At 37.4% G+C, this 25496-nt stretch overlaps 1 protein-coding gene across 2 annotated transcripts in view; it reads left to right on the forward strand.

Annotated features, from left to right (window-relative positions):
- Positions 1-25496, forward strand: part of ADGRL2 (adhesion G protein-coupled receptor L2) — a 606730-nt gene that overhangs the window by 52746 nt on the left and 528488 nt on the right. For both annotated transcript variants that reach the window (XM_082687753.1, XM_082687770.1), the window contains exon 2: positions 24584-24758. The gene's annotated coding sequence lies outside the window, so the exon portion shown is untranslated. The remainder of the gene's footprint in view (positions 1-24583; positions 24759-25496) is intronic.

Consider the following 25496-nt stretch of genomic DNA (forward strand, 5'->3'; position numbering starts at 1 on the left):
ATAAAATGTGAGGTAAGGAAATACATGTTTTTTTCTGAGTTGCTATTTACCCTTGACCACTTTTGATCAAGCCTTCTCCTCCCCCATTTTACTGATTTACAATGACTTTATTACACACGGCATTTTAAAAAATAACAACTATTTTTTAGCTATTTATTCTCTTCCATCCAGCTGTCTATTTTTATATCAAAACCACAAATTTACTTATTATAAGTTTATAATGTGTTTTGTAGTGTTAGTGGTGGTTGTTTCCAATTTACCTTGATAGTCTTGCCTATTTATTCTTTCTAGATGAATGTTATGTCAGAAAAAAAGTTTTAAATTTCCCCAAGAGCTCCTATTTTATTTACATAAAACATAAATAAATGTGGGAATTATATTACATGTATAAATAAACGAGGTTCAATCGTCTCTTCTAGAATCATGTCTTTTATCCTTAAAGATCTCAATAAAGTTTTAAGTTTTCATATATATTTTAGTTGTAGAGATTATAGCTATATTTATAATTTTCTTTACATATGATTTAGAGATTTCTTTTTAAGATTATCCTATGTTACTGATATCTTTTATTAATGTTTTGATTGTGAATTCTTTTAATCGTATTTCTAGCTTTATATTAAACACAATTATATTTTAAGTGATTTCATATAACTCTTTGGGGATTATAACTGTCCAATATTTATACTCCACATTTGGTTTCACATTACACTGGTTAATCAGAAACCCCCAAATAGTAATAAAAATTAATGATCATGAGGGGGATTGTTATCTTATTTCTAGGTTTAACCATTATATAAATACTGGCGGTTGGTTTAAAATAGTGACTATCATGTTAAGGAAAAGTGTTTAGTGTTTTCATGAAGAATGTCTGTAGACATTTTCAGTGTCCTTTTCAGCACCTTTTCCTATAAACATATCATTTCCTTTTAACGTATCAATTTGCTATTCTCCATGAATAGATTTTATAATACTGAATCCTGCCTCCCCTCTTGAGATTAAACCTCACCTGGCTGTGGTAAATTACTTTTCACAAGACTCCAATGGTGGACTTATAACCCAAGAATTTAAACAAATAATAATTGTTGTATCAAACATTTCCCTAACGTCCTGCTCTTATAACCCCACTTGCCTTTCTTTATCCACCAATTTGGTAATCCTATAAGAAAAAAAAAAAAAAAAAACAATTAAGCTTGTCTGGCCTGATTTGTGCTGAGGAAGGTCATGCCCTTCATTGGTCATGATTCTTTTGTCTAAGAGTGGTTTAGATTTTTCTCCCTGGATATTTGTTCCTCTGTTTCACTAATTTTTGACAGAAAAGAATTTCAAAGATTGTCTTCCTAAGCACTGGCCTAACTGAGCCTTTCTGTGCTTTAAGGTTCTAAGTTAAGTCTCAGGATACCATGACATACATGACATAACCATCATTCCATAGTATTTTCCCAAGGGAGTTACTCTGCTGTTCACCCTTCACTCTCAAACCAAATCACATCAACATTCCTTGTTACAAAAAGGGTTTTGTTCTCCTCTGCCTGATTAAAATTTTAAAATCACCCCGATTCAACATATGGGAATTTTTGTTATCCCATTATTATCAAGACTACTATCGCTATTTAAACTCAAATAAAATAATAACAATCTGAATGCCCATTAAAGACAAACACACAATAGGGGTAGCCACTTGTTAGTTGTATTGTGTACCCGGTGACCCAACATGCAGAAGATAAAAATGAACTATTTTCAATGACATGGCACTGGCTAGATTTTTTGCTTTTTAAAAAGCAACTTCAACATTTATTTAAAACAGTAAAAGTCCTTCAGACAAGAGTTTGTCAAAGAGGTCCAACTTCTGATAGTAAAAGTAATGTTAAAGATAGAATTTTTTAAAAAACCTAAAAGCTTTTACATTACTCAATCTTAATCAAGCCTTAAGAAAGCAGTGTGTGGACTGTTGTGGGAAAGCAATGTGGGCCCAACATTTTTAAAGGGAAATTTAACACTGCCTATTGAAACTAAAAATAAACTAAAAAATGTACAAACACTTTCATAATTGTACTTGTAAGATTTTTTTTTTTTGCATGGAATTCTCATGTAAATGTGCAAAGATATAAGTGACAATGTACACTATGGCTTTGTTTATCACAGAAAACAACTAGAAACCGTCTAAATTCCCATCAACTCAGAACTGGTTATACAAATCAGGGTACACTCATATCAGCATGTTATGGAGTCTTTAAAAATGATAAAGATCTAGATATACTATATGTTGAGAAATAGGCTTGAAAAGGGATTAAAAATAAGTTATTAAAGTATAGTACAATCTCATTTGCACAGAAAAAAAAAAAAGGGTGTATGTCTGTGTATGTATGTATGTGTGAATGAGTAGAAGATACCAGAAAAATATCTGGGAAGCTTTTAAAACAGTGACCGGGCTAGGGAGGGCGGGCAGTTCTGAGGAGGTGGAGAAGGATTCTTTTCCTTTGTGCCTCTGCTATTGTTTGATTACTTTAACATTTAAAATTAATCTTTAAATAATGAATCATTCATTTCTCTTTTTGAGTTGTATAAAATGACAAGTTTATAACAGATGTGAAATCAGGAAGTACCGTCTGATTTCTGCCACTATCACCATAACTCTATACATTACGTGTTTTTGACGTTTTACTGCTATGTGATCTGAAACATTTGAATGCCTTCTGTACTATTCTGCTGGGGCTGTCATAATGAAATACCACAGACTAGGTGGCTTAAACAAGAGACATTTATTTTCTCACAGTTCTGGAAGATGGAAGTACAAAGTCAAGGTACCAGTGGGGTTCGTTTCTGATAAGACTTTTCTGACTTGCAGATGGTTGCCTTCTCAAGGTGTCCTCTGTGTGGCAAGAAAAGAGCGAGCTCTGAGGTCTTCTCGTCTCTTTATAATGGCACTAGTCCTGTTGGAATAAGGTCCTACCCATATGACCTTATTTCAACTCAATTACCTCCTTAAAGGTCCTATCTCCACATTCAGTTACATTGAAGGTTAGGGCATCAACATATGAATTTGAGGGGGGCATAATTCCACCGTTATACCTTCTGAACTTTTAAAACACAGTAACAGACAATGTAACAATGAAACAATGACTCATATATTTGAAAATGTGGCTTAAAAGGCTACTTCATGATGTAACTGGTAATAGGTGTGGTCAAAAGAAACAGCCACATTATCAATTTCATCCATTCACTTGAAGTACAGGAGGTTTTACAAATAGTTTTCAGATATATATTATTTTCTTTGCTGGTTGTTAATGCTTATGGAAAAAAAAATGATTTTATCTTCCTCCTACTTATTTTAAACACCATAACCCAGTTGCTACCATAAGCTCCACAGTTGTCTCACAAGATACCAAGTTGTGGTCAGTTCTATAAATGCTGCCTGCAGTCAGGTAGTCTTTGATAAATATATAAAAAGGGGACATAGTATTCCATTCCTTTGTTCTTCTGCTCTACTTGAAGAGAATACTTAAATTTTATCAATACTATTTCCACATATTCTTTTATTATATGGCCATATAAAAGTGATGGTCCTATAAATTTATTTAAAACCCTCTATTTTCCTTTAGTGAGATACAGCTTTGGGGGCTTAGGTGAGTCCTGGAAAATCATAAAGCCATGTGAATAGAAGCCTAGCATGAAAATACAGTTTTTAAACTGGCTTTATTTCCCCAAGTTGAAATATGTTCCAAAGCCTGCCTGAAATGAGAGCTAGAAAGATGTCATATGACTACATTCATGAAATGCGAAAATTTATGAAAATTTGATCTAGTCACAATAACTGGTTGATGTCAAGTAAATTAAATCCAAGGGAAAAGGCAGATGAAGTGTCATATCAATGAGAAAGAATAAACACAAGAGTGATTTAGGCAAGACATATAGAAATATTCCCTGATACGTAAGGCTATTAAACACTGTTTTGGAGAGAGTGGCAAGGAAAAAGTCCCAACCTATTACTCAGTGAAACTGGAATGCCTGCCCTCGGATTACAGAAAGTTATGGTGTTCACTGAGGAGAATTGGAAAATAAGTTAACAGTGTGCTAATTATGAAATATGGGCTTCATGTAATTAATAACTAAAATAAAAACTAAAAAGGACCTGCAATATTTATATCAAGATGATTCCCTGGAAGAAGACTAAGGAGATAATTCTACTTGTCTAATCTAGAATTGCCACAAAGTAAATAAAAAGATTTGCTCAGAAGCAAAAGAGAATGATCCCCAAAATGATTGCTAAAGAAAATGAAAGGTCTTCAGAAACCAGGAAAATAAGTGTTAACTTGAAGTTTAAGACCACATAGCTCAGTATGTTTCTATAATTGTCTAATGTCCTTTAGGAACTTGTGGCTAATTACAAAAAAAAAAAAAAAAAAAGACTCCAGAGCAATCTTAATTTGTTTTCTGTTTAAATAGCACAATCTCTTAGGTTTCCATGTTTCTAACTTGAAAGAATTTTCTTTCTTTTTCCTGAAAAAAAGTCTTACTCTTTACCACAAAAAATGACAGGTACAAGGTCAAATTCAAAGGTAATTTAATGACATGTCTGACTATTCTTCTATCTAAATGAAATAAAACAGACACAGGCTCTTTTATAAAGGACTTAATAGAATCAACCTAATAAGCAGGAAACCATTTCATTTACTTTAGTTGATTTGGCCTTGGTTTTAAAGGTGACCAGCAGTCCTTCATGTGTGGTGAGGTGATAGTTGAACTGGTTTTGTTTGCTGGTCTCCATGTTGCCTTCTTTCATGGGTTTTGGTTGTGTGTGTGTCTGTGTGTGTGGGTGTGTGTGTGGTGTGTGTGTGTGTGTGTGTGTGTGTGTGTGTGTGTTTAACTATGCACCAAAACATCTTCAAGAAAATTCTTTCTCCGCTCCTATTTGGTAATCACATCATAGCAGATGCCCAGTCAAAATCAAATGAATGCATAATAACTCACCATGATTTTCTCTGCAACAGTCTAGAAGCACACACATTGTCTTTGTGCTGGTACCCTGTATTTTTTGATGGTCACACCTTACAAAAGAATATATATTAGGCTAATAAAAGCACATTAAAAAGAAATGATGTGATGTGCATTTACTAAGTTTAAAAGATCCATGACCACTTTGGTGCAAACAGTTGGTGCTAAATAAATAGGCATTGAATCAGTTGTCAGTACGGAATACAGCTTTGCTACCACTCTCATGAATAGAAGCACACTTTCAAATTGCACCCTGTTAAATCTTCTCTCATCTCTAACTGTCCTTAATAATATCTTTTTCTACTCTGTTGTCTATCAATTATCAGTCTATATTGCATGAGGACAGCTGAAACCAATGTTTCGCCATTACCTTGAGGAGTCGTTAGGCAATATGTCACAATATTAGCAGTCGTGGCCTTTTTTGAACTGATCATAATATATCCTAACTTTAATAGCAGGTGACCTTTATTTTCAAAATTAATTTCAGGTAGTATCGTTTGTGATTTAATATTCCACAGGAAGTTACCCATTCTCCAGAAGATGATGATGTTAGCAAAGTGGGTCATGGAATGATGTATATTACTAATGCATTTGAACTTATACAACAACATACCAATATTTATTGTTATCATGATTGTCCTTTTGAGTCTGTGCCAAAACTTGTAGAACATGTTGTTCACCAATATTTTTTTCTAAAATAATTCAAATTCAGACACGCTGATTATTCCAAAATGTGTGTACTGTAAAGCTTAACTTTTAGAAAATTGGGAAACTAAATGAAGAAATTTTTCATACAAAAATGCTTCATCATACAAGTAGTCTTTTTATTTTTTCTATTACAACCACAAAGGTAGTTTACATTTATTATGTTGCTTTTCAGGTAGGGCATTATTTCACATGCTTTCAATATTTCTTGCTACCATCATATGAAGTCAATACTATTATTATCCTCTTTGAGAGAAGAGGAACCTAACCTTGGAGAAACGAAGTAACTTAGCCTGTGTCATATGACTGAAGGACGGTCCAACCTGAAAGCCCTCAGTCTTCAGGACAAATTGCTTCATTTCTAGAAAGTTACTTGTTCACCAAATGCTGCATTCTAGGTTCTAATGCAGTCTGAAGTTTCACAATGACGTAGGTGGTATGCCTTTCTTTCTATTTATCCTGCCTGGGAATTTTCTAGATCCTGTCTTTTTCAAGACTGAGGATTACTATCGTTCTTCAGCCGAGAACAATTCTCAGCCCCTTTTCTCTCCAAATAAAACCCGTCTCATCCTCAGCTCTCCTCTGGTGTCTAACGTATACTCAAATCTTTCAGCCCGTCCCATATATTGTTACATTTTCCTCTGTTTCCCATCTTTTTATTTCTTGAAGCTTTGGTCTGAATTATTTCTTTGTCTACATCTTTGGAGTTCTATGTCTTCTTACATTTGTCCATTGGATTTAGTGGTGGTTTCTGAAGTTTTGTTTTCTAGAACAAATTTGAGGTGATAGTCTTTTCAGATCTTCTCTGCAGCTTTTTACAGTTCCTATTCCCTGCAGCTCTTCTCAGCCTTGCCTTTTACTTCCTTTATTGTGGTGACTGTTTGAATGTCTCTTGCTTATAATCCCAATGTCTGAAGTCTGTAGACATGTCCCTTCTGATTAATGTTGGTCCTGGCAGTCTCGCAGAGGGCCTTCTTCCTGCTGTACTGAGTCATGGGGATTCCTTGGGCTCTAACTCAGAGATGCCTTCCTCCAAAAAAAAATTATGTTGATTTTTGCCAGACATCTCTTGGAACCATCTCAAATCAAAGTTTCATAGGAGATCCCCAGACCTCCAAAGCAGTGCATAGGGGAGGCTGCAAATCTTTAAAAATATTCGCAAGTTCTCTAGGACAGGTTATTTTCCCTTTTCCTTTTCTTTTTTGCTCAACAATGTGTCAAATCCATCCTCGCTACAATCCTTTAGGAGCAGGAGTTGGAAAGGCAAAGACATTGTTACTGCTGGTTTCCTTGTCCTTTGAGGATTAGGACCCTTTGGGGCCCCAGCTCAACATAAGTAGTATGTCCTTTTCCATTCCCATACTTGGAGACCTCAAAGGATCTGCCAAAGTTATAACTCTCATTTGACAAAATATAGAAATATCCTTGGGACACTGGCAACTTAAGAGCTTCATTCTCTACTCACCTTGCTATATCTCAACTTCTTCTTCAAGTTTGTCTTGTAGGCTTTACCATCTTGTCACCTCTTAGATGCTTTAGAGAAAATCTTTTTTTTAAAGATTTTATTTATTTGGGGCGCCTGGGTGGCTCAGTGGGTTAAGCCGCTGCCTTTGGCTCAGGTCATGATCTCAGGGTCCTGGGATCGAGTCCCGCATCGGGCTCTCTGCTCAGCAGGGAGCCTGCTTCCTTCTCTCTCTCTCTGCCTGCCTCTCAGTGTACTTGTAATTTCTCTCTGTCAAATAAATAAATAAAATCTTAAAAAAAAAAGATTTTATTTATTTGACACAGAGAGAGAGTGCGCACACAAGCAGGGGGAGCAGCAGAGGGAGAGGGAGATGCAGGCTCCTGGCTGAGCAGGGAGACAGATGTGGTACTCAATCCCAGGACCCTGGGATCATGACTAGAGCTGAGGCAGATGCTTAAAGAACTGAGCCACCCAAGCACCCCCAGAAAACCTTTAAATACAGATTTTGTTTTCAACGAGATTTCTCTGAATGATTTAACCTTTATGGAACCATTCAACATTCAATGATGCAGACATTATTGAAAAGAGGAGCCCTATAAATAATGGGACAATGTCTTTTTTCTTAAGAGGGATTGCATTCTAGTCAGAGAATTGTACCAAGAATGGTGTAAAAAGAAAAAGTGATTCTGAATTATAATATGAACCATGAAGAAAATGCACAGTGAGTAGACATAGATATTAATGGAGGGATGCAGAGGGGTAGATATTATATAAAAGCTTACTGTTTTTCCTAAATTCAAAGGAACTTGGAAAACCAACAATAATCTAGAAAGGAACTTAAGATTTTAAAGAGGTTAACATCAAATTAAATGCCTTGTAACAGATGACTCAGGCACAGCATGATTTAGGGTTTAACAGTAAGAGGACCGGATGGGGAATGGGGTTTCAGGGATGGAGCCCATGTGTCATTTCCCTGGTGAGTATTGGTCTTGGAAAAGTCATCTGACCTAGTCAGTGTGATTTAACCACTAAATCATTGCACGGTTTTTGCGTTATCTATAAACGCAAGGCACTGGGCTTGGCACTAGATGGAGATGGTCAAAGAAAGTCAGTGTGAAGGTGAGCAAAGCAGGGTTTCTGCACTTCCTGCAATATGGAGCTAATATACAGCTGGGGGAGGGGGTACTCTATGTATAAAACTTCACATCTGCTAATCCGAATTCTAATCTCAATTCTGTAGTTTGACCTCGAGTCAACCAGATGATCTGGATAGTGTAGATTAAGATGGCAGTTTTCAAACCGGGCTCCCTGGAAGAGTAAGTGTTCTGCGGATTCCCTCTTCCTCACTCTTGCTTGACGCTACCCAAAGAAAGGGAGGAGGGTACTTCTGAAACTTTGCTTGGAAATCAACACTAGCATTCCCCATTATCCTTCCGAGTATTGGGTTTTCCTGTAACATTTCCTGAGCATGCACAAAGAATGGGAAGCTCACAAACATTTGAAAACCTACTGTTTTTTTGGTTTATTGATTTTTTCGTTGTTGTTGAAAAGGTAAAAGAGTTATAAGAATTGTGTAAGACTGGTTTTCATTCTGACGGTGAAAGCACTAAGGGGGAATTGCAAATTATCACAAAGGATTTCCACTTGGAAGCATGGACGAAACATCAGCCACTGGCAGAACATATTGGTCTAAAGTGAAAGGGGAAAAAAATCTATATATCTAGATATAAAATGTATAAAGACTATAGCTATATAATATATAATTCTATAATTATATTATAAAGCATACAGATATGTAGATAAAATAGAGAAAGAGTTAATATATACAGAGATACATTTTGAGTTTTAAGATAGAAATAATTCATGCTCATGAAGCAAGACTTCAAACAGTCTAAGTTATAATTGAAAAGCAAATGCTCCTTTCCTAGCACACTCATTTCCACTTATTCTGTATTCTTCCAGAACCTTTCCATACTCCTCTTCGACAGACTTGTGCAGTTTTTCAAACACAAAGGAAGTTATGCTGTACATATAATTTGATATTCTCTCTTAATATACCTTGGATATTTTTCTGTATCAGTACATCTTCCTTTTCAATATTGTAAAGTATTTCATGACGTGAGTGTAGCATAATTGATTTAACCCGTCCACTATGGGCAAACACTTAACTACGTTTTTATAACCTGTCTCCAGTTGTTTCGCTATTACCAGGATGCTGCCAAAAACACTCCATTTGCCACAAACACTCCGTTTGCTACCAGCTCCGAACAGAAGTGGGAGCTGCTTTCGATGCTGTGTCATGTATTTTCTCAATCAAGAGATTATTCAAGTGCAAACACTCATGACAATTTTTGATGCTTACAGGAAATCCTCATGTAACTTGGTAACTACTGGGTCAGAAATTCGTTTTGAGCTTAGTTTAGCATATGCTGTTTTGAAGTATAACAGGCAATCAAGTTTGTTAACAAATGAGGTAAATGAATGCCCTTATCTGGGACAGACCGGAATTGATTCACTGATGCAGCAAACTCGTTTTCTGAGCACTTGTTCTGTGCTCAGCATTGGCGCTACACGAATAAGATATGGTCCTGTGCTTGTAGCACTTGTGGGAGAGACAGTCATGTTCGCATAAATTGCAGTACAATGTAGCGAGTGTTGTCATAGAAGAGGCGCCCTGTGATTCCGCCAGTTTAATGTGAACACTGAAAAGGATGGACTAGAGCTGCTGAGCTCTCTACCCGTGTCTGCAGCCGCTCTTTAGGCATTTTCAGTAGCTGTTCGGTGTTCTCTGTGGAAGAAAACAACAAAAACAACAGAGAATTTGGCAAACAGATTTAGTTTTCATGTGCTTTGTAATCATTTCCTATCTGTGGTTCATGTATTTTTTTCCTCCAAAATGAAGGAGGGATCTATCTCCCTCCTCTTACCTCTCTAGCAAGTCCTCTGTTCCTTTGTGTATCTTTATGTGCCCTTCAAATGCAGCAGAGGTTTCTTCTCGCAGAAGTCTGTCTATGTTAAATTCAGATTAATAAGTGACAATTTAACCACTTACACTTCACCCTCTATGCAAACCTGTGCCACCACGAATGCTGTGTAGTCTTTTCTCTGATCAGAAGGTGCCTATTTGGATCCCTTTTCTAGAGCAAGTGTTTTTATTGTGGTCAAGAAGCTTTGGAATATATCTAAAATAGGGTGCCTGAGTGGCTCCTTGGGTTAAGATCTCCTTTCAGCTCATGTCATGATCCCAGGGTCCTGAGATCGAGTCCTGTGTCAGGCTCCCTGCTCCGGTGGGGGAGGGGGGCTGCCTTTCCCTCGGCCCCTCCCAACTGCTCATTCTCACTCACATGTGCTCATGTGCTCACTCTCTCTGTCTCTCCCCCTCACAAAAAAACAAAATCTGTAAAAAAAAAAAAAAAAAGAAGAAGAATACATCTAAAATAACAATAATAATAATATAAATAATAATAGCAACCATTTATTAAATCCTTACCACCTTGATAGTGCTTTACATACTGCACTAAGCACTTCATCATCTTATTTGATTTCCATAGCAATCAATTTCTCTGATTTACTCATGAGAAGCATAAGGCAAGGAAGAGGTAACTCATGAAGCCATAGAAGATGCAAACTGCAGAGCCAAGATAGAAATCCAGGTCTGTCTATTTCTTTGTGCAGACTTTCAGCCACTACACAATACCTCCACAATTAAGGATTGTTTTCAAATCTGGCAGGTATTGATTTTTTTTTAATTTTTTTAAAAGATTTTATTTATTTGACAGAGAGAGAGATCACAAGCAGGCAGAGAGGCAGGCAGAAGAGGAGGGGGAAGCAGGCTCCCTGCTGAGCAGAGAGCCAGATGTAGGGCTCGATCCCAGGACCCTGCGATCATGACCTGAGCCGAAGGCAGAGGCTTAACCCACTGATCCACCCAGGCGCCCCAGGTATTAATATTTCTAAACCACGTGCAAAAGCACCAAATGTATACTCCTCGCCCTTCACCCCAACCCCCATACCAAAACAGCAATGTTTCCTGGACTTAAGAAGATACTTCCTGCCTGGATACAATGAATAAAAATAAAGTTTATTTTAGGAGTCAAGTTTTGAATATATTTGAGATATTTAAGTTTTATACCTATTTTCCGGTGTTACTTTGTTGCCTAAGGGTCTTTATGGATACTAAAGTCTCACTATTTTTACCAATTTCTACTAAATTATGCTGGAAGAGAAAGCTAATGCTAACAAAGGAGGTAGCTTGACAGATAAAGCCCCAAGGAAGAAAAAAAAAATTACCTATATTAAAGTAGTATTAGCCTAATCCCATAACCCAAAATACTGTACTTGGATTAACCAATCTCTCTTAGATAAGGAGGATATAAATTAGCAATGGAAGGGTTGGCCCAACCTCTCTGCTGGAAGCATATTATTAAGAGACCATGCCCAATAGTATTAGGGAGAAATGTGTTTGACTACAATCTTGAAATCCAGTGGGAAAGGTGGCCAACTGGCATGGTTTCTTTTTATTAGTTCAGCCTCTCCTGCTTATACAGTGTGGTGAGGATAAAACTTTATGTTTCATAGTCAGTCATCTGGTATAGACCATACCTATCATTGAGTTAGAAAATCTTTTGCAAAACCTCACTTTAATATAATCTATCTCATTTTATTGATCCAAAAGTTTTTTCTGAAAACAGACAAGTGTAACTTTTTGTGCCCCATCCAACCAAATCACACTTTGATAAAATTGTTTTCCTCTTCCATTGTTTGTACACATTTTTTTGATTGTCTGATAACATCTGCACATGGGAGTGTAAATTTCAATATTGTTGATGTTTCCAAATAGTTATAAGTTCCAGCTGTTAGTCCTTTTCTCTCCAACTGAGATTTAACATTACAAAGGAAAAGAGGAAGAAAAATACATATATAACTAGTTCCCTGGCCTCTCATTATGGAAGAGATAAATTGTGTGGTAAAAATTTTATTAGCAATTACATTTTTAACAAATCAGAAATTCTCAGCAAGCTGTATATAAATATTCCCAGTTGTCTCTATCATTTTGAGGTGGGGAGATCAGTGATTATAACCTGAGTATGCAGAAAGTTCAGATAAAACACAAACTTCCATGCCCCAGAAAAATCGTTGTACGTACATAGAATTTCATAGATATGCATCAATCTACCAATTACAATTGAGCACCTTTTATGCTATTTTGAGTGTTTATAAAAACTTGATTTTCTAGGAAAAAAAATCTTTAATCAAGTCAGGAAATGTCTTTGTCATCCATGAAGTAATTAAGCAGCATCATTTTCAACTACCTGCTTGAACCCACTGTGCATTCGTGGATTGCCCGTTTAGGGGAATAAAACCCACATAATTATGCCGCATCTTTAACTTCTAAATTTAATGTAAAGTAAGTACAAATATACATTATGCTTAAATCCCTAGCAGCATTCTCTCCTGGAAGATAATCACTCTTTCAACTATACAGAGGAAATAATACAATAACCAAGCTTTCTCTCTAAAGGATTAAAAGCAGATTTTTTTTTTTTTCAATTCCAAGGTAGTAAACTGAATGGATATGAATTGGCCACAAAGGACTTAATAGATGGATAGACGGCATGGTTTCTTTGTAACTGAATTAGTCTTTCTTCATCTTCACAGACCAGTGAAATCTGGCCTCTTGTCTTGGCTAAATGAGAAGATAACTATCTTCCTATACCATAAGGTTATGATAGGATTCTCACTGTTTTCTTAGACTGGTGCTTTTCCCATTGAGTGTGTCGTCCACAAACAGACTACACAGTGTCTTTGGGAAATTGAGGTCAGGAGGGAATATGCCACTCTGCCTGCCAGGCTCCCCGATCTGTTATTTCACCTGCTGGGTACAGAAACTTCTCTCCCGAGTTCAACAAAGAAAGTGCTTCCTTGATTAATCACATACGAGTTCCTGCACCCAGGGTCAATGGGTGATGATTCCTTGATACATAGCAAGAGATTCCACCATATAAAGGTGATATTACTGTTGCCATCAACCTTTCTGGTATACATTGTTCTAACCTGCAGGTTCTAACCACAGCCAGCTTGTTTTAATAAAATTACAGAAAGAGACTCAACTCAAGACTGCAAAACACACTGGAAAAAATCTTTAAATTCCCTTGTAAACTTCCTATCCTCCTCAGAAACAAAATAACTCATGTTTTTCCTTTTAAGCAGATCTTGTTTTCTCCATTTTTCTGACTCTTATATTTCCACATTTACTATTTAAAACAACCACGAAATGGTTTTTTGCACAGATCACTCTTTTTTTTTTTTTGGACAGAGATCACAAGTAGCCAAAGAGACAGGCAGAGAGGGGGCTGGAAAGCAGGCTCCACACTGAGCAGAGAGCCCGATGCAGGGCTCGATTCCAGGACCCTGAGATCATGACCTAAGCCAAAGGCAGAAGCTTAACCCACTGAGCCACCCAGGTGCCCCTGCACAGGGCACTCTTACTCACACAGCTTCCACCCTGTCTCTGAGAGGCAACTAAGCTTGTCCCAAACTACTCACCACCACCCCCAAACAGCCTTGGCAGGGACCAGTGACTTTTGCTTATTTATCTGGCAAATGTTTTACCAAGCCATTATCCCACTCCATGCTGGATATCATTCTAGATATCAGAAGTAAAAGAATGAGCAAACCAGAATTAGTTTTTACATTCATAGAGCTTTCCATAAAATGGAGAAGACATTCATATTTTCAATCATTTTTTTAAAAAATCTATGCTAAAAATGGTGACTTGTATAAAACAGAAAAGTTCACATGGCTGAGAGATGATCTAACCAACAGGTGTATTCTACTCAGAGGAATCAGGGAATATGTTCTTGATGAGATGACCTTGGTAACAAGCAATTAATTCCAGAATAGTAACAATAAAAAATATCCACTGGAATTTGCATAACACTTTTCTTTAATGATAATACCTCCAGTTCCCATACCAAAATTAGTGGTATTGTCAAAGAATTCAAGAAATGTGTACTGTTAGAAAGGAAAAATAGGTTTAAAAATAGTTACTAGACAAAGAAAATACACATTTACATGCGTATTTGTGTTTCTATATTTTGGTCTTTATCTACCACTCTTTCCTAAAATGTCAGAGATTGTAGATAAAGTCAGTGTCCTTGTTTTTTTATCAGAAGATCTGATTATAGTATCTTATTTGGCAGTTAAAAGTTCATGGCCAGACCTCCTGCCCTATTAGCTCACCATATAACACAGTGAAGCTTCTGGGCCCTGGAATTAACCTTACAAAATACCAACCGCTTCTCTACCACCTACTAGTATTCAGGGAAATTACATCAATTTGGGGGACCTCAGCTGTCTTGGCTTTAAAATGAAAACAATGTGCTGTTTTTTTAATCAAAGAGAGTTTTGTGAGAATTAAATGAGCATGTGTTTTAATAAACATTTATATAGTGGTTATTGTGTCTCAAACACAGTTTCAAGAACTTTCCCAATGTTTATTCAATCCTCATAACATAGCAATAAGGATGGCTCTATTAGGACACTTTATCACATTTTACCTGTGACCTGGTCAAGGTGATACAACTAGTAAAAGGCAAGTCTCACCATAAAACCCAGAACTGCTCTCTCCACCATTTCACATGGAAGCACTAAATGAAAGTGCTTTATACATATCCACAGGGGGGGGGGGGGAATGTGAATTCCTATTCACTTTGATTATGTATGTCTCTATGAGTAGCAATTACAACTTTCCCCAAATTACTACTATGTTCTAGATGCACGATTAGACCTCCTCTTCCTTTTCTTCCACTTCTTCCTCCTTACTCTTTGGACAAAAAAGTCATTCTCTTTTTCTTCTCTCTTGTATGTGTGCTCTCATTGATTTCTTTTAGTGGGCAGATATGTGACCTCTCCTTATTTTAATTAAGCCAGGAGTATTAGAAAATGCTTATGGAAGTGTATAATATCTGAATTGAGTATAAACATGGCTTAGGTAGCTAAGATTCTAAAATCCCATGTTTATATTCTAAGACAGTTTTTCAGGCATTCCTCAATAGGGTTGAGATTTCAATACCCACACTAATCATCCATTGTCTTCTCATAGAAATTACCAGGTTAATTTATGCCACAGAACATAAAAGAGTTACAAGTACTTTCTGAGGAATGCCCAGTCAGGGGAGGGAAGGGTGGCTGAGAGCATGCTCAAAATTAAATTTCATTGAGATATTATCACTTACTCAACACCACAAGGAAATCAGAAGAATTAGGTCTTCCTTTGGCATCTGCCAATGATTCTGTGTGAACTTAGAATTGGATCATCTGCTCCAGATAGGACAAAACCTGGACTTAAGTCTACTTCCACACATTCAGGGAACTATTTGGAATATTGAAATATACTATTTCATACCTTAAAGAAAATATATCACATCCTCAAAATAATAATAGAGACTATTTTCATAAGGTTTTTTTCTACTTTTTAATATGTTAAAAAATCAGCTGGGCCATCTCCTCCCCTCTGGGTGGGGGGGAAGTCATTGTGGAATCATGATTATGGCATGTAAGGGAATTGTTCTTATATATAATACTTTTATTTCATTTCCTTTTAAAATCCAATAAAATGTTATCTCCTCATGAAAAGTTATAAAATTTTAGTCCTCTTGAAAAAGATTATAATTAATCTGAGGTTTCAGACACATATTTAATCTATTAGTAGAAAAATGTTCCATCTCTACTATAATTATGTTGAAAAAGTTTGAGATGAGACTTTAAAAAATCTTTACCCATGCATTAAACAATTTTGAATATTGCTCTCTTTTTCCAAGAACAGACCAAGGGGAAATATACTCTTAGCAGCAGTACAAAAGATTTAGGCTAGTGAGAGAAATGGCCTCTGGTAGTTCTCACATCATGGAATTTTTTTTATCAGTGGAAATCACAGACCCTCTGTGTTAAGGGCTTCACAATAGAATTTTCACCTTTCAAATACAATTTAGGTTTAACACTGTTTTGAGATAAGGCATGAACTGAGAGGCATCTCAGCATCTTTTGATCCCTCACCTTGAAGGGCTGAACCAGACCATAATAGCACCAATCTTGAGTAAAGAAGTGGAACCGATTTTGCTAAAACATCTGAAATATACTCTTCCTAAATAGTAACACCTGGTCATGCAGAAAGTCCCAAGGAGTCTTGTTCCCAGGAGATTCCCCAACCCAGTTTTCTGTTGCTCAAAAGGCTTCAGGAACATGGCTCAGGTCAACGAGGTGCCGCCATGGGTCTAGTCTCTGGGCTGTTCTTTAAGTAGAATTGTTTCTCTGACTCTCCTCACTCTCAAGTTTTGACTACAGTGCAGTTTCAACGAGTCCTATCGATATTTTTCTGTTAATTAAAAATAACAAACACCGTTGCTGTCTGAGAGAAGTTGTGCTTCTCCCTGGTAGATGCCACCACAGCCCGAAAATCACTGACTTTAGGGAAAGCAGAACCCTGCGCCCCAATCAGCAACATCTGCAGTATGAAAGGGGACTCCAGAGGTTAAAACCAATTTAAGCTTGTCAGTCTCTAGGCAAATGCCGCAGAATCTTCAGAAACAGCTTGTGATGGGGGAGTGTTGAATGGAAATAAGCTCAATCAACCTTCCAGTTTGGATCATTGAGAAGGCTGGGATTTTTAAAAATTGTATTTATTTATTATTGTTTTGTCATGTTTTGGTTTGGGTTCCATTTGGTTTAAGCTCCTTATTCCTCGTCTGGTGTTGCTGGAAGAAATGTGTGTTCCTGCAAGATAGATTTCCTCCCCTGTCCAGAAATCTTCATGGAAGAGAAGTTCATTGCTACCATCTGTATTTGGTTTAGGAGAGCTTTGATTAATAAGGACCACCCTATTGTTCATTTGTCTGACATGTGGAAATATTTGTAATCTGTTCCTGGTGAGAGAGATTTCAGCAAGGACCTGGCTTGACTTTCAAACTCACGTTGCCAATGAAAACCAGCCTCCTGAATCCAGAGGTCAGTGGGGAACAAGCAAAGGTGTTTTATCCGCCCTTCACCCCCTCCTGCAAACACCAACACCTGTTAGAAGTGAGGTTGAAACGATCCTGTTGGAACTCCGGGACAGAGACCCAATTCCAACCTGAAAGAGGCTCTGATGTGTGTTGTATAATGAGAGCCGGAGACTGCCCACTGCTACACATCATTATCATTCAGATCATGAAAGAAAATGAAATGGTTCAAGCAGATAACAGCTGTTTTTATTCTGCTTTTCAAAAATTCTCTTAAACAACCTGATCTCGTTGCTTTTATTTAAGGGTGAACACCCAATTGTAAACATAGGAGAGATGCATTCTCATGATGTCAGTAATAAAAGCATGTATAAAGCAGCATGTGTATTCTGGAAAGCTAACTAACCATTAAAGCCAAGAAACATAGTCTGGCACAAATCTTATTATGTGTCCAAGAGGACTTGATGGTATGCACATAAGAAAATGTAATGAAACAGCGGGAAGGGGAAAAGAAGGGAGGGGAAGGAGCCAGAGGGTTGGGGGTGCGTACTTTTTTTTATAACTGTGAGATGTTAGCAAAATTAGAGGAAAGCAAAGCTGCCAAGATCATCTGAGAAAAGGGTTAGCATAGCAAGTAGAAATGCAAGCAATTGGGTTTCTATTTCATTGTATGTTGGATTACAGAAACACCTCTTCACTTTTTTATCTATTAGTTATGGACAATGGGGCAGTTAACCAAGACACGGACAGGAAAAAGGAAGAGGTCCAGTTTTCCTTTTATCAGGAGTTCAGATCTCACGTGGGCAACATGCATCTTTTGTGTTTATAATTGTTCCAATGGTTATGATAAGTATTCGGGGTAGCTTGCTTCAGGGATTCAGCATCTCACATTGGTCATCAGAAAACTTATAAAATTGATAATCATCGTGATTCTTCATTTTTTGCAAAAATAGAGCAAGAAAATAGGCAATCTCTCCTAGGTGCACTATATGATGACGGTGTTCACTTATTAATTTTTTTTTAATTTCAGCACAATAGGTAGCATCCTTTATGAAATGGATCCTATGTGTTAATAAAAGCAGAAATAGATCCCTTTACTAGACTTGATAATAAAAAGGGAAGCCTATGTATGTGTAAACTTTGAATATATACATTCATAAACCTAACCTTGGTTTATGACCTGCATAAAGTATGACATTCAACCAAAAAAAAAGAGTTCAACAAGCAATTTAAAATGGGAATCTGGGGCACCTGCGTGGCTCAGTGGGTTAAGTCTCTGCCTTCGACTCAGGTCATGATCTCAGGGTCCTGGGATCGAACCCCGTATGGGGGGCGGGTCTCTGCTCAGCAGGGAGGCTGTTTCCCCTTGTCTCTCTGCCTACTTGTGATCTCACTCTCTCTCTCTCTCTGAGTGTCAAATAAATTATTTATTTATTTATTTATTATATAATTATTTTAAAATAATAAAATGGGAATCTAATGTTCATAAGCTTAGACCTGTGCTTTACAAAAGAAAGGAAGAAAGAAAGAAAGAAAAGTAGAAAGCATTAAAAATGTCAGCTCTGTAGACTTGCTGCTAAAAAAATTCTTGTTCACCTGTGCATAAAATACAACCACCCCCAAGGGTGTGCAATTTTACAAAGGCGAATTAATCTTTTATCTGCCCAACATTCAAACTACAATGTATTTCAAAGTTGGAGGACATAAAACACTAAATATGAGATTGTTTTAGATAGCTCTGCCAAAGAAAAACTATAATGCATGGCTTGGGGTCCTGAATTATAGCTGAATTTTCTGCTCTCAGACGTTCATTAGTTTATGTTCAAGGGGCCAAGGAAAAGTAGCAATACCTTGCACCACCCTATGACATTCTATTCTTTGAATCCAATCGGAAATAATGTGGCAAACCAGTGTTTTGAAATGGCATTTCCAGATCAGTTAGGAACAGTGTTCAGATTTAACTGCAAAAATTTTTCATCAGTGTGAAAAATGTGGATTCCATGGGCTTATGTTAAAATATAGCAGTAATGCACACACACACAAGTGATCATTCCTAATGGCTTAAACTGATACTCAAATAGTCTATTCATTATCAACTATGGCTATGTTAGTTTTCCAGGTTGTGAGTTATCTGCACCCCAAACTCCTTTTCTTCTTCTTTCCTCCTAAGCACATGGTAGGGTCATTCCACTCACTGCTGTGCCCACCGCTGAGAAAGAATTGCAAATAAAAAGAGACTATAAAGAAGACACCCATCACCATGGAGAGGAACACAAAGTGTACACAGATTTATGCTAATGAGTGGCACTAAATCTCTGAAGAATACATGGTTTTAAACAATACACCCAAATAAGGAACTTGAATCGGCCAATACATCCGGAAACGAGAAGCCGCGTAGGCTAGACAGCCAGGGGAGGCCAAGGGTATTAGCCCTGAAATTCAGAGTCTTGTTTCTATTTATGGCACATTAGATAGTCATGTGGCTTTGAGACATGAGTTTGGAGACCAAATGAATAGCAAGTTTGAAGGCTGACTGCCAAATGACTTGAAACATCTGAGAAGTGAAAATATCCCTGAACCAAGGCACGCTACTGTATTGAAAACAATTACTGTTCTTGATCATTTTTCTGCTTTAGATCAAGTTATGTCTCTTTTGGTGGGAGCAGGTGTACTCATGGCTTTGGGAACAGTAACTAATCAAATCACATATGGACACAACACCCCCCCACGCACACATTTTTGGTAAACCCATGCAAACGAAATCACAACTTCTTAGCATCTCAAAGAAGAAGAAGAAAAAAAAAAAAAAACCTGTGATTTGTTACCAAGGAAGCATAAATTTCACCTTCCCACTTCTCTGAGATTTGTAGTAATCCAAAATCAAGTGAGCAGAGACACATTGAAAATCTGCTCCTTTACCCCCTGCTTTTGGGATATTAATGACTACAATATGTCTACCGCTTATTCGAGCAGGAAGAAGAACTGCTTCCCAGAGGGAAGGAGAAACTGGGAACAGACCCAGAGGAGCAATAAGTTTGTGGACAGGTCTAAAGAGCTCTCAATATCAGCACGTTCCAGAGCTTAGTAACAAAGCTTAGACTATTGCATAATCTGTCCATCAAAGTGAGCACACACGATTTCTTTCAATCTTACTTCTAGAAGATGACTTCTTTTTCATAAATGGGCATTTTTCTTACACCGAAATTTATTGTACGATGCTAACAATTAGTATCTGCCACTGCCTGTTTTGTCCTGGTCATAACAGTGTTTAAAGAATCAGAAAGAAGGGGGAAATGTATATTTGAGGCCATGTAGTAAATGTAGTTTCCTCTTTAAAGGATGGGGTAGAACAGAAATGTCCTGCTTTCAAAATGCTTATTTTGATTTTGAAGGGTCCCCCTGCTCAGGTGCCACTCCTTTTTCGCTTACTTTTTTCTCAATTGTCTCGCTTTTCTCCACACATCCCTGATGCAGATTAACACAGGCCTCCAAGCCCCAGGCATCAAAGGAATTAGGTCAGACCCAGAAGAAATCAGGTTGCAGGCAAGAAAAAAAAATTAATAAAATAGAAGCTATGCCAGCCTGGTACTTCTGTATTCCTTCAGGCAGACTAAGGAGCTCTGGCCTTAGATGTGACAGTATTAAGTAATAAGGACGTGGGGGGAAAGAAAGAAGAAAAGATGTTGGAGAGACCAAAGATTTTAATAGCACTAGCAACATGATGATAGGCTGAATTTCTTTAAAACTAGACTGGATATACTGCTTGGGTAGGGTGAGTTCTCAGCCTTAAAACAATATTGTCAACCAAAATATAATTCCAGGAAAGATCTAGTGCAGCATCTGTTTTCCTGTGGTTTAGGTTTTGGGAAAAAAAACTATTTGGTATTTGTATTCCCCCTGAGATCAGTGGTCTTTTAAGGTATATATTATCTACCTACAGGAAAGTCATCTTATATTAGCATGTTTAATGCTCACTTATTCAAGTAGCACTATTTTATGTGTTTTTGGGTTATTCTAAGGACAAAAGAGAGAGAGAGAGATTTTATTAGAAGATGTCCACGCTCAGTTCATTCTCTAGATGACCATTTTAGTTGCCATTATCATTCCTGCCGAAATGATTGGAGGAGTAATTCAAATTCAACCTATCACATTATCCAAGGGCATTCTATGAATAGCAGCCACCAGAGCAAGTTCTGGCAAAGCTGCAAAGGCAGCCTATCAAAGTCAGCAGTAATATTCGAGAGTGTTTTCCAGAGTTAGCGAATGCAGAAGAGAATATTTATATGTGATCTCTCAAACTATAGAAAGTATTTTGGGAGAGATGTTTTTTCACAGTCCTTAGATTAGCCATTATGCATTCTCTAAGCATTCTCAAGGGGTTTGGGGAGGATGCAAGAAATCGTTGGATGAAGCTAGCCACACTTACACCTGTTATCCCTTTGGGTCCTCCCTGAGGGAGATCTTGGCGTCTTTAGTGCCTCCTTGTGCGATAAGAAAATGCGGCACAGGCATTAAACAACTTGTCCAAGACCCTAGAAGGCAACAGAAATGAAATTTGAACTCAGGGCATTGAAAAGAAGCTCCAGTGCCTTCTTCCTCGTGCTGCGAGCAGTTTCAAGTTTTAGAAAAGGCAAAATCTTCTTGGGCTTCTGACCATAGTAAATCTCAGCTCCTGAGAGCTCTCAGACGTACCTTCAAAAGGTTAAAAACAGAACAAAAACTATTGTCATTTCCAGCCCTATTTTTATCAATACAGTAATTTTAGCCAAGGAAAAATATCATTCTAACTAATATACACTGAGAGATTATTTCACGACAGATACGGGTGTATTTCTTGCATAAGTTAATGTAATAGCCACTATACAGGACAGGACATAATATTATTATTCCAATTTGAAGAAAGAGCAATTGAGTCTTAGAAATGTAGAGTACTTTCCCCCCAGGTTATCAGCTAGAAAGGGAAAGTGCCAGGATTTAGACCAAGTTGTCTGGTTCCAGAGACAGTATAAATAACCACCAGCTCTATTGCTTCCTCAGGTCATTGTTAATCGAATCATTATATCACACTGTATGTAAAGGAGTGGCATTTCATTAGATGATTATGTTGCGAATATAAATGAACACCACTTATTAAGAACATGTTTTACATATGCATAGCTTTTGTCCAGAATTACCTTTTCTCTTCCCTAGCTACCTCATTCTTCTTGCTTGTCTTTTAAAATCTGGCTTTACCATTCACCTTCCCGGAGTCATCAGTGTGATTTACAAGCCGCTCTGTCCTCGCAGAGTCGTGCCATAATGAGATCTGTCACACTAGGCTGTATTGATACACCTGACTTTTTCTCCCACCGGACTTGAAGCATTTTGAGGGAAGGCACTCCGTCATTCACATCATTTGGTCACTGGTAGTAGTGCTCGTCATGTAGAAGGTGCCCAAAACAGGTTGCATTGATGAATGAAGGAACGAAGAAAGAAAATAGTGTGTAAATACTTGGTTGAAAGAGAGAGATGATTGGATGAAAGATGGATGAGAGATGCAGGGGTGGAAATAGAAAAGGATACCTAACACATGCAGACAGGAAATTCATGGATCCGTCCAATGGATGGGCCAAACTTCAAATGAACAGAGCTTCTTGGGTGTAGGTCTTCAAAAAAAATCCATTTTACTATCTTACCTTTGAATACTGTTCTTTCTGCTAGTGTTTCCTTTCAGTAGTCATTAACTATGATTCAGCCAGTTAGTGGTAAATTTACTCTTGGAAATTTTGGGTTTTGGAGCTGGATTTCACTCCTCTGAAGTCAGACACCCTAGATATCTTTGGATAGAAGAGATGCATCACACTCTTGGCTGCCTAGCTTCAGCTACTCCATAGTTTTCTCCACCATTTGCCTGGCAGGTGGTCCCTGAAGATTTAGCCTCTGTTACCCCTACAAGATTTTAGCAATGAAAATAGCATGAAATCCTAAACTACTGCCAAGTGTGAATCTTCTACTTCACAACAGATATTTCCTCCTGGTCCTAATAAGGAATAACCCACATAATATCTCTGTATTTTAATATTATGCCATTCCAAATGGCAGATTATATTTACCTACCTGTCAGAACAAGGAAAAAAACAATGTTTTCCTCATTAATAATCACAACATTGTAAGAAAACATTAATTTCGCCCCCCCAAAAAACCCACAGAAATCGCAAGCTAACTTCAGATGCCTTTCTGATACCATTTATGAATATAATTCTCTGTTTAGAGTACAATTACCAGAGAAAAATTTTTCCACAAAGGATTTGGGGCTGTTTATAACCAGAGATATAGCCACTGCTTGGAGAGTTGCACTGGACAATTACTAGTCAAAGCTTAAAAATATAAAGGCAAGTAAAGATTGGTCTTTTACTTGAAGTCAACAGTTTCCTGATTCTAGTCAAGAAAAAGAGTTTACTGGACTTCCTTTGACACTATTAAACAGCTTTTCATTTTTGATCTGATAGACTAATTATTTTTCCAGAGTGGTATAATTTATCCCTTCAATTATTTCTTCAGATGTCGATAGCCTACTCTTTGTCAGGCACCACAGTGTAATGTATTTTCTGACTAGTGGTTAAATATCTTGTTTCTCTCTCACTATGTTTTTGCCCTCAATGACCTAGTGTTTATGACTACACAAACTAGCCGGTCAAAGTCTCCAAATAAAATAACATTGGGGGCAAAATATACATGTGTGGGAGTTTATTTTAATTAAGAGCAATAGCAGTCGGCAGCTTACATAATTTTAAGCTATTAGAGATCGGAGTCAGCTTTAGAACACATAAATTCAAATTGTTGTTGGTTGCTACTGAATGGCAAGAGAGGTAACTGGAGTGTTGCCATCTTTTGGTTATGTAAATGAGAAAATATGCAAAATCTCCACTCTTGTTGGGCCAAATATTTGTGTATAAAATTTAGGCACTGTCACAGAATCAGAGTGTGTGTGTGTGTGTGTGTGTGTGTAAATATGTGTGTGTATAAATAAATATAAATATATAAAATATGTATTTATATATGCATATGTGTTTTATATGCATTTATGAATATATATGCATATGTACTTTATATATTTAAATATTTTTAAAACTTTGACACTATATATTCACAGTAGATGTGTTTCTAAACCTCTGCAAGATACAAACAGCAAGAAAACAGAGCCACTGAGTGTAAAAAGTTTGTCCGAGTGGCCTAAGACAGATGGACTCATGCACAAAAGTCCTCACAATTTTGAAAAGTACCAACGTAAACTTTTAAACCAAATTAAAAATTACAAGTTGGAAAATGTTTGTGGATTATCAAAACATTCTCTATGTCTGGCCTGCTCTGCACTGACTCATATTCTTGCAAGTCTCATGGGACACCTCTTAAACACACTTCACCTTTCTTTCTTTGGTTTCAGGGTAGAAAGAGTCCCTTTAACTCCTGAAGACAGTAAATCACAGTTTGTGTGGTGGTTCTCAGAAGACACTTAAAGGGCTGAATTGGATGCTCTACATAGCACCCTTGCCAAAAGAGTTCGGAAATGACTTCCAGCTTCCCACAGTAATAAAATGGCACTGTTTGGCATCTTTAAGGTAATAAAAGTGAAATTTTTTCCATTCTAGTAAATGAGAAGAGAGGCCTGGTTGTTTTAAAAACTGATTAAAATTCATGTGTTTTCCTCAAATTATAGAGCATGATATGAGCACGCTTACACGTGAACTTGGGACCACCTCAGAGCTCTGTTAGAGCCAGCTCTGTGAGGGAGACAGGATGTGCTAGTGGGTCAGTTGCAAGGGAGCCTGGGAAGGACCCGTCAGGTGCTGAGAATACTGAGGCCATGGTTCAACAGGGGGCACTGTTTCCTCTGAGTCCGTGATGAATGCATTCAAAGTGAGCTCTTTGGAGGGTTGGGGTTTTTGTGTTGTTTTTTTTTTTGTTGTTGTTGTTTTTCTTTTGGCTTGAAGGAAGCGTTGTGGAAGTTCGTAAGTGCTTCTGGCACTGTTAAACAGCTGCTGCGTCTCATCACAGACTCTGGTTGCATTTTGGTTTTGGGAAAAGCTCTAGCAGACAGGTTTCGTGTCTTTGAGAAAGAGGCTTGTGCAAGGAATTATCGTCATTTGTATACGAGACATTTTAGATTCAGTCGCTCTCCAAAGTTTCAAAGGAAAATCTTTTGTCATTCCTTTGACTCATAGGGTCTAAGAGGAAGTCTGATCATCTTCCATTTCCCATCTGGGTATTCATAAGGCACCTGCATCTCTGGGATTTCTCCTAGACTACACAATGTTACCAACTGACAACAAACATTGTGCAAAGGAAGACCACCCTTC

The sequence above is a fragment of the Mustela nivalis genome, assembly GCF_964662115.1.
Source record: "Mustela nivalis genome assembly, chromosome: 10".
Classification (NCBI taxonomy): domain Eukaryota; kingdom Metazoa; phylum Chordata; class Mammalia; order Carnivora; family Mustelidae; genus Mustela; species Mustela nivalis.